Below are 7857 nucleotides of genomic sequence, written 5' to 3'. Positions count from 1 at the left end.
TGCTTTTCTTGCCTTTCAGAGCGGGAATAGTTATCAAGAGTGGAAAGGAGGTAAGAGAAGTAGAAAGGCGGGGGCTTGTCCGGGGCGGGTGGCTGGGGGCACCATCCTGGCACCGGTCGCAGTGCCCGGTCGGGTCTGGTGCAGTGGTGCTCGTGCTGCTGAGCAGGTTCCTCCCCGGAGTGTGTCCTCTGCCAGGAGAAGCACACCCAGCCCCGAAACGTGGGGATGTGAAACAAATGTGTTGCATGAGCCTCGCACCCAGACATAAGGAACTAAATTAGGGAGGCACGGCTGAGCGGTTCAGCACGTTTGTCTGGACCCCGGCAGAGAGATTTTAGAGTGAAGTGTGTAAAAATTACACCTTCCTATCCTATACCGATCCAACCTGCTTTCTGTAAAAATGGGTGCTTGTCACGAATAACTAGATAGATGAAGTTTGCAAACATGGTACTGAATTTGGATTTGGGGCACCTGTGGTCACCTCGAGCTTTGTCAGTGTTTCTTTGTGGGGAGCTGCTCACCCCAGAGTTTTTTGTTTGGGGCTGTGAGCCCCCAGGAGAGGAGGCATCTCCCGTGCATGCTGTGTGAACAAGAGGTGGCATGAGCTAAAATACTAATTTTAAACCTTGGTATGATGGAAATACCAGCAAGTTCTATAAATAAGGGCGCATACGCAATGTTGCTTGGCGCGATGATGTTAAAAATTGTTTCGCAGGGAAGTCAGAATACAAGAATGTCGCTCGCAATCTTGCACGCTGAATTTGCAAATGAAGCAGGCTTCCTCTTTCCAGCTTTCTTTATAAGTCAGAGAGTCTATCCATCCTGCAAGAGTTTTACAACCATATAAATCAAGCCTTTTCCAATGCACATGTGTGGCTTAGGGATTTAGGGTTTGCCTCAAACAGATAATTTTATAGTTTGCATTAGAAGTCTGTGTTTCTAGAGATTAATGCATTTCATAGGCTCGGCTGTGAGACTTTAACAGAAGACAAGTTTGGGTTCATTACTGAACATTTACACCTGAAAATGATAACCATATCAGATTATTTTGCACCCAGGTAGTGAGTCTGCAACAAAATAATTGTTGGACAACTTCAAACTGCTTGAATTGAGCATGTAACCCACAATGAATAACCTCATCTGATGAACTTCTCATGAAATAACTATGGCTTGATCGTTAGTCGCTGAATTCGCTGCTCCTGATCTCGAGTAATAGAGATGCATGCTTTTTAACTAAGAGGTTCAGGAAACCTGAAGTTCATAAAGCAAAAAACCACATCTGGCGGCCGTGCTTGCGATGGATTTCCCACTCCAGGGACCAGAAGGTCCCTGCCTGGGCACATGGATGCAGGAGAACTCAGTAAGGCCTTAGCTAACCAAAATCTATGGAAATATGTCACACGTTGTACCAAGTCTGCACGAGGTCTGTCGCAATGTCTTTGTGTCACTCCAGACAGAACGATTTGATGAAGTTCACTTTATAAAGGATTGACCCCGTTATCCCAAGGTAACGGCTGCCCCTGCACTAAAGCACTTGGGTAGTGACAGCTCGCTCCTCGTTTCCAATATGTCTCTGATGCTGCATATAGTCATTTTCTGAGAACGGAGAAAAGGCTGGAGAAGAAAGAAGGCAAGAGGGACTGAGTGTGGTACGGCCCTGCGGCAACATCACATCCTGGAGCTGTTCAGCCTGGGAACTGTCGTTGATGTAACACACCCCCATAGGTACGTTAATAGCACTGACCTTGTACTTTCAGTGCTTGTGTTTGCTAATTACTATATATTTTATTTTATCCATAGTCAAAAGAGTCTCTGCTTCTGATAGGTCAAAACTGCCGTTAAAATTAAGAAAATCGAAGCCCCCGACTTTACTCTTGACTTTGCATGCACTTGCCTGTAGCCATATACTGTACTATATTCTTTGAAAAAGTTACGTGCCATTGCTATTGCTCATTCCTAGCCACTGCAGGTTTTTGATGAAGCTGAGTTACGACCGCAGCTGCAAAATACCGTATGGTATTCATAATGTGGGGATGTGGTTCTCATAATGAATTCAATTAAACCGTGTGTTAAAATGCATGGTGTGCAGCACCGTATCTCCCACCGGTCGCAGTGTTTCCAACAGCTGTGTGCCGTTGACTCCTTGCCCTTCGCCTTGGAGGGTCGCTTCACCTTGTCTTTGGTCATCTCCATCTGGTGCCTACTGTTGATTTGCCGTGGTTAAGGTGTTGCAGACTGAGAGGTAAAAGGTGCTACCTGGTACCAGTGCAGATCTAGGGGAGGCTGAGCAGAGCACGGATCCAGGCCTGTTTGGAGGACGGAGGTGACCTTGTGTGATGGAGGGGATGTTTATGTTCTCAGAAAAGACAAACGAAGGGAGGGACAGGAAGGATTTGAGGGCAGACAGAAGATTTGGCGGCAGTAAGAGTTAACTGATGGCAAGATGTTCACAAGGGGAGACAATTTGTGACCTGAGATTTTTATTTTTGCCTTTCTATTCCTGACCTTTGCTATAGGGAATTGAACGGTGGAGTCATCAGTTTGTCCCTCCCCATGCAAGAATGCGGTTTTCAAAATCTATCCTTAGCTTTTAGGACCTCTGGGGAGTCCTCACAGCAGCATTTGAAACAAATCCCTCATGCATAAAGTAATCAGGTTTTTCCACTCACCTTTTAGAGAACGCCTGTCAGTTCCCCGCTGAGCCGGGATGCTCCGCCGAGGGGCTGTGCCCCAGGAGGGAGTGTGAGCGCAATGATAACACAACTGTGCTGTGATCACCCTCGCCTCCTTTATGATATACGAAGGCACTTGTTCACCTGGTAAAGAGGGACTACCAGGCTGCGGGGGAAAAAAAGAAATAAAATTGAGTCCCACTGCTGTAGAGAAATTAGATTTTTGCTTTGATGAATAAGAAACTCGCCAACTAAAAAATGGTCCTTGGGATACACGTTCACTGTGTCTGCAAAATGGGGAATGTGTGGCATGTGTATTTATTTTTGAGAAAGTAATAAAGTACCTTGAAAGAAATGTTTTAAAATGTTCCAACAATCTACCAGCTGTTTGCAATTTTGCTCAACTACTAGAAGTAAAATGCCGGTTGCATAGACGCTGCTGTAAGGATTTAGCTCCTTCAAATGTCCTTCTGAGTCTTCACGTTGGCTTATTCAACAGTCATCTTCAGCTGAGAAATCTGTAACTTGAAAGATCATTTCCCCGTATGTTACTAAACACCTGAATAACCTTTCACAGCCTAAGTAGTCTCCTCTCCCAACAGATGAGCTCAGGCACTGTTCCCTGTGCTCAGATTTTCCTGGAATTTTGGCTCTAACCAAAGTTCCTGGGTGATTTGTTGCAGGTCACTTGATACCTGTCTTGGAAATGTTTTGGTGAGATGCAGTTGGATGAAAGATTGCTATTTTCAAAGAATTAACTTCAGATGACCCAGTGGAAGAGCTCAGGCTCCCCGTTTTGTTATTTTGCCTCCAGCAGTTTGTTTTATCGCAAGCCCTCAAAAAAATTCTCGTCCCTAGGAAACACCTCCATCAGGTTAGGCAGCGACCGAGCCTCATCCCAGCCATATAAAACAAGGCTGTTCTTGTTCGCACAGGTGGAGCGTGGCCGACCTGGCCCCGGGAGCCCCCCGCCCCGCTTCGGCAGGCCCCGGCATGGCAGTGCCCGTCCTACGTGGGGAGCCTGCCAGAGCTGGCTGCGGGTGAAGGCAGCGGGGTTTAACTGGGGGTGAGCTCCTCCATCACGCTCAGACAGGTACTGCGGGAGCTGGGAAGGGCTTTGGGCAGGGCCCTAGGGCTGGGGTGACCCCGCTCCGGCAGTTTTTCCAGTCGATGATGTAATGACACTCCGGTTGCGTAAGACGTCGTCTCTGGCACTGTGTTACGAAACAAGAGCAGAGGGTTTTTTCCAAAAGTTTTTAAGGTGGCTGGACTTGCTAAACCCTCGTTACAAACCAAAGTCTTTTGGGGAAGACTGTGCTGTGGGCAGCGATGCTGTTGGTGGAGACGCTCCTCTTTGCTGGGTTGCTTCACCAGCCTGCTGACCCGAGGAGTTTTGTCTGGCGTGACAGTGATTTAGCGATGTTCATCCTGTTAAAAACCTTGGCTGACTGGAGGAGCACCGCTGTGAGCTTGGGCTGCTGCTCCGAAGAGGTTATTGAAGCACTTGGTCTTTGAGGATCACAGGGATGTTTGTCACTGTGGGCGTGATGGCGTAGGAAGGCTCAGTAGATGATGGTGAGGGTGGGGTTGAGCAGTTATCCATAGGGTCAGCTGTGCCCCCAGACACACAGCTGGGTTGTCTCCGCCAGCAGCAATGCAAGGAAGAGTGCACAGGGAATGGTATGGGAGGAGAAGAGCCAGGTCTGGTGTCTGGTATGGCCATTGCTGAAGAGCAATTCCCAGGAGAGTCGCTCGGGGCAGGCACACATGGGTGCACCAGCAGCAGGGGAGAACCGAAGCTGGATGAGAAGCGAGGCAGCAGCATGTGCCCCCCAACACAACGTGCGTACAAGGCCCCGTGGAGAACCTCCTTACCTGCCCCGCAGCTGGAAAGTGTGGTGCTTGCAGATCATTTGCGTGCTGAGAAGCAAGTGGGATGTGGGAATATTCACATGACCCAGATTTTGATAAAGGTGTTTTGATAGAAACACACAAGCCAACTGTGAAAAAAAAAGTCTGTGATGAATGTTATGTTTGCTTGGGACCTTTTAACTGCTGCAATGGAAACTGAAGCTAGCCAGCACCCATCAAAACCCAGGTGGTGCCATGGGTGAGGGCTGGTGTGGCTCTGGGTCTCGTACCGGTCCTGCCGCCAGCCCCGGGGGGACCCTGGGCAAACTGCTCTTGGTTTTTGATGTGTCAGGCCTCTGCCACAACCCTGGTTCTGCACACACACGTCAGGGTTTCTCTCCTAAATCTTTTCATGTGAATAAGCAAGATGAAAATAGTTGAACGTGAGCGTTTCTCAATTCAACAAATGCATTTCTTTCCCCTAGTCTGAATCATAGAGGAAAAAAACTGTCAGAGCTTCAGCTGCAAAGGATGTAAAGATGGTATTATACCTTGTAAAACAAATGGTGCAAACTGGAGCCATGTATAATGCTGAGTGGGCAACTCTGCAGCTAAAGTGCAATAGATTATCTTGAGCTGGAGCGCTGAGGACCATCAGTCATGTGGTTTCCAAGAAACTGAAGGTTTAGACTGAGAAATGATTTGCAGAGAAAAACTCTGTGACTACATCAGGAAAAAAAAGCGCATTTAAACTGAGATCTGTTAACTAACACGGCCTGGGCAACGCACTTCTAAAATACACTTTTTTTTCTTTCTTAGGCAAACAAATCTGTGGTTTATCTAAATTCCTGTCCTGCCTCCAAAGTTAATTTCTCTGAAGGGTAATGAATGAGAAACAAGTTAAAACCAGGTTGTAAGTGGCTGTCTTACAGGATTCCCAGGGGTCTGGGGCGATTTAGCTAGCTACCATCTCTGCTTTCTCCTCCTGAGGCAGGCTGTTCAGTACAGCAGAGCAGAAGAAAGGCTTTTTACCTAACAATTAATTTGTGTGACAAGACGTGGCGCAAAGAAAAAAGCAGCAGAAGAAAGGAGTCTCCTTTGTTGCTTGTTTATTCCTGAAACACGCTCTGTGCACCTGACACGTTTGCTGGCTTCATTCTGGATCTAATGCAAGAAATTGGCACAGGCTTACTACTGTGGTTAATTTTAAATGCAACAAGACACGCTATGGTACTCGACACATCTCTGAGAGCAACAGCACGACACTGTTGACACTGAATGTTCACTAATGGCATCCGCTGCCAAACGCAAATGTAAAATGAGTGGGATAACAACAGCAGCATTTAAAAAACTTCATTCAAGGGAGCATTTAAAATTTTATCAGGTCTAACTGGCATGGCAGATTTGCGAATGTGGGGAATATCCACTTTCCGTTGCTTACTTGCAAGCTTCAATGTGCAAGCCAAGTGCAGCTCCAGCCCCTGCGGTGGGGAGAGCCAGAGGTACGGCGTCCCGGCCCACGCATGCCGACATCTCTCCTCGCGGTACCGTGGTGCCTCGCCGGACGCATTCAGGGACGTAGCTCCTGGATTTTTTTTCTTCTAAGCTAAAGCTTAGTTATTGGGTCATTAATGGTCTGGAAACAGTTGTATAGATATTTTAGAATGTATTGCTTTAGCTTTTCAGTCAATAAAACAAAATATAATAACATAAAAGGAAAATCAAAGTTCTATAAATAAATATGGCCGAGTTAATCATTAGCTAATGATCTGTTTGTAAGGATGTAAGCAGAAAAGAATTACTCTTTTCTGTGCTATTGCTGTGAATGTTTCTAAGTGTGGATGCAGTTATATCGGTTTAAATCTTCTCCACAAATACAGCTAGAGTGTAAACATTTTATACAAATATAACTTCATTCACACTTCTGCTAACACAAGCTACTTTCCTAAAAAGCACGCCTATTTAAATATTTATACCAAGAAATCGGGAGGTTTTAAAACACATACTTAGTTATGACACTGTAAGTCACTCATTTAAAGCAGCAGGACTAGGTATGAGCAGGGCTTCTATTTTTTGAGATGGTGAGAAAAGAATCATAGGGAAAGATTTTTTTTTGTACCGATGTTTCAAATCCTGCTTCCTCCCAGTATGGAACCGTGGCAGAGGTAATGGACATGTTTGGAGTCCCGATGGGTTTCACATACCCGTATATCCATGGCATTTGAAGTTTAAACATTCTGAACGTTGAAATTTTTATTCAGGGGCAGGTTATGTTTTTTTAATTTTTTCAAGTGGTTCTCCTCACAGAAATAGGCTTTGCAGGACTTTAAGTACTCATCTGTGGCCACAGGATAACAAAGGAGAAAGAAAATCTTTTCTTCTCTTTGTACAACCTGCAGTGGAAATCCTGAGTGGGGCTTTGCTGTACAACCTCGATTCAGTGATGATGATAGTGAGTTCCTCCAGTTGTTAAGTACGGCTAATAAAGTTGAAAAACACCTTTTGAAAAATGATTAGGTAGATAATAAAGTATGTCAACTTGAAAATATGCATTCTTCATGTGATGACTGGAGATAGTTTATCACTTTATGAGTGACACATCCATTTATAAATATTTATTTTCTCCAGTGGTACTGATAAATCTTTTGAGCCTATAAGCCCATTGATACACACACAGTAATATCATTTGTCTTTCCAATGCATTTTATTTATTATTGACTAATTGCCTGCCAGATTGTAAATATGATAGGGGTGGCATTGTGCTTTGATTAACTGTATGTTAAAGTACCCAGAGGAATTTAGATCCAGCTCTGAGCAAAGACATCCAAGGCAATAAATTGTATATTTTGAAATCAGCTATGCAGTATGGAGCTGCAGTGCTAGTTAAACAAGCTGAGCAGAGGCATTTTCCAGAGCAGTTTATTTTGATTAATGGGTTCCCAAAAGCCTCTTGCTGCTGTTTACAATGGATTTGCTGTAATATTTACAATAAACTGGGGTTAGTCAAGAGAGTTTTAATGTACTTTGGCAGGTTACTTGCACTTCACAAACCTGGGGCAAGAAGTACGTTGCAAAGTCAAACCGGTAAATGTTTTGTCCTTCCCTTTTTGGCACATGTGTGGTTTTTTTTCTTCTCTCTCCCCCTTCGACTTCCCTCTCAGACGTTTTCTTAACCAAATGTTTAGAACCGGCTTAACACATCTTGAACCATCTATGTGATGACTGGAGATAATTTATCACATTAGAGCTGACACACCATTTATAAATATTTATTCTCCACGGTGGCACTGATAAATGGGCTGAGCAATAGGGCCAGTGGCGGAGGCTTGCGGCA

The sequence above is a fragment of the Ciconia boyciana genome, chromosome 15 (assembly GCF_034638445.1).
Source record: "Ciconia boyciana chromosome 15, ASM3463844v1, whole genome shotgun sequence".
NCBI lineage: Eukaryota > Metazoa > Chordata > Aves > Ciconiiformes > Ciconiidae > Ciconia > Ciconia boyciana.
Note: the sequence above shows the minus strand (reverse complement) of the source record.